Consider the following 3,044-nt stretch of genomic DNA (forward strand, 5'->3'; position numbering starts at 1 on the left):
TATCCATTTTTATTAGTTATTCCAAATGTTAAAATTTAAATGAATCTTTGATGTTATATTTACATGGTTAATTGACATAAATATTCTCATTTGTTGTATTTATTTTAGATAAAATTTTAGGTCAATTGTTTATTATCTACTGTAAAATAGAATATGCACTTCTTCTTCTTCTAATTCTAATAATAATAATAATGAGTTTATGTGAATTATGATGATTAATTTAAATTAATAACTTTTCTAAACAACAATGAAAAGATTAAAAAAAATATATTCCATTTAATTTCTATAAGTAAAAAAATATATTAAAAATTATTAATATTTTTTAATTTTTACATAGTAAATTTAGCCAATATATATGAAAAAAGTAACAAATAAAGAAAAAAAACATAAAACGATCCCTAACAGTTATCCGCAAAAGGCAACGAGATCCCTAATAAAAAATCTATCAATTCTAGTAGACATTTTATGAACAAATAAATAGTTTAACGTGCTATGTAGGTGTTAGTCGAAGAATTTTGTGAATCGAAATGTTGTTGGTCGGACAGTCAAGGATGTTAGCTCAAAAAATAGGTGTCGATATCAAGGAGTCTCGATCTAACATAAGCTTGTCAAAGAATAAAGTTGATAGACAACTTGTCAAGATTGATGGTGTATTGTATAAGGGCAGTTATTTGGCTTTGCACTTAGTAGGAACAGTTATTTTTTGGACTTCTCAGAGATGATATCTGGCAGCACAAGATTGGTTGAATTGGTCTATAAATTAGTGAGGCTCAAAAGAAGTAAGGGGTTAGAATTTGTCTTCAGAAAATACTCATGTACACTCACATCCCAACAAATTTCTGAGTCTGTCTTGAGTTCATTTCTGTAGTATTCCTTTCATGTCTTTTAATTCATGTCTACATTTTTCTTTTCAATTTCTTGTAATTTCTCTTTCTGCAATTTATTTCCTTTCTACAAAGTAATTTGTTTCCTCTTTAAATTATGCATTGTGATTTTCATTCCAAAGTCCTTTGACTATGTTGAAAGCGTTTGTTACTTCCTTTAAATTGAAGTCATTCACTTTATTTTCTGTAATTTTAAATTCAAGTAATTTAATTTCAATTTACGTTTTATTTTTCTGTACCCTTTATTTCGTTCAAAGTGGAGTTTTTGTTGCAAAAATATTTGTTAATAGTATAGAAATCGTTGGTCTTGTTTCGAAATGTATCACTAATACATATTCCGAGAATTTGAAATGAAGTGGCAAATGAATTAGCTCAGACTGCTTCAAAATACAAAATTTCTCCTAGACCTTTAGAGAATTTGGCAAAGGTGCAATAGATTCTTGTACCTATTGTAACACTCTACCACACAGAACTTTACGCTTAAGTCGTAAAATAGAGGTGGTGATGTATTACGACCTCTAAGAATAAAATATACATACATAATATAATTGAAGGATTATAATATTCGAAGAGTCTTGAAGAAAGGTTTAAGCAAAGCGAAAACAGAAAATCGTTTCTCGCTCGCGTGGATAATCGTAAAACAGATAGGTAAGCTCAAAAGAAGGTTAAAAACAAAATATACAGATCAGAGTTCCAAAAACATAGATATCAAGCTCCGGATGCAACCCGCGAAGCTAAAGCTGGCCGGAGTATAAATACATATATAAACATAAGTATATATCCCAAGATAACCCAACATGCATAAAGAAAATACCTAATTCTCCAAAAAACCTCTAAGAGGATTAAACATCATTTACACACACACACACACACACACAGGAGAATCTATGAACAGAAAAAACATAACAGACAACCCCAAAATATAACTTCCCAACTTCGCTTGCCAGAGAAACCTCCAGATGCTCACAGAGGCACATCTCGACCTGCATCTGAAAACAATAACATAGATATGGAATGAGAACCAGAGGTTCTCATCATGGTAATGGTACCCACACACATAATATATAAGGTCCCGGGAAAGCTAGAGGCGATCCTATAACTCCGACACTTAGATTTAAATCTTAAAGTTTATAAATGGAAAACCATAAACAGGGTAGGTTATATAAGTTTCTTATTTCTAATTCCTTTCTAACTTAAGCCCTAATTTCTACCTTCCTCCAATCCTCCAAAACTCCAGTGCACAGACAAGCAATACAGACAAAGCAAACACAAGTAGGATACAGATACAGCAGATAGCAAATATAACAGGTAAGCATAATAATCACATAGGCAAGCTCAATTAATGCACAATCAAACAAAACACACATATGTCATAATATATAAGGTCCCGGGAAAGCTAGAGGCGATCCTATAACTCCGACACTTAGATTTAAATCTTAAAGTTTATAAATGGAAAACCATAAACAGGGTAGGTTATATAAGTTTCTTATTTCTAATTCCTTTCTAACTTAAGCCCTAATTTCTGCCTTCCTCCAATCCTCCAAAACTCCAGTGCACAGACAAGCAATACAGACAAAGCAAACACAAGTAGGATACAGATACAGCAGATAGCAAATATAACAGGTAAGCATAATAATCACATAGGTAAGCTCAATTAATGCACAATCAAACAAAACACACATATGCAAATGATGTATGTCTGTCCTATGGCTGATGAGTCTCATCTGTCGGTTATATAGCCAACCCGACATGTCTGGTAGCTAACCCGGACATCGTCCTCTTGAAAGCTGGTGAGCGGTACAGTACCACGATCCTCACCTGGTGGGCGGTAAACCACCCCGATCTCCATCATCTGCGGGCGGTCAACGACCTCGATCCCCACAGACGTTTTCAATTGAAAAACAGCACACACGTGGGCGATAAATAACCACGATCCCCACAAAACAATTTTCTTTAAAATCTGGTGGGCGGTAAATAACCACGATCCCCACAAAATAATTTCATATCAAATTCATCCTCTTTATCTTCAACAATTATCATCATCGCACCTCCCATTCCATTATCATTAATTCATACTTAAAACATAATACTTTTCTTAATAGATCAAGTTCCAAAACATAATGCATTTCTTTTCTTTATAAATAAAAGTCAAATAATATA

The sequence above is a fragment of the Arachis ipaensis genome, chromosome B03 (assembly GCF_000816755.2).
Source record: "Arachis ipaensis cultivar K30076 chromosome B03, Araip1.1, whole genome shotgun sequence".
NCBI lineage: Eukaryota > Viridiplantae > Streptophyta > Magnoliopsida > Fabales > Fabaceae > Arachis > Arachis ipaensis.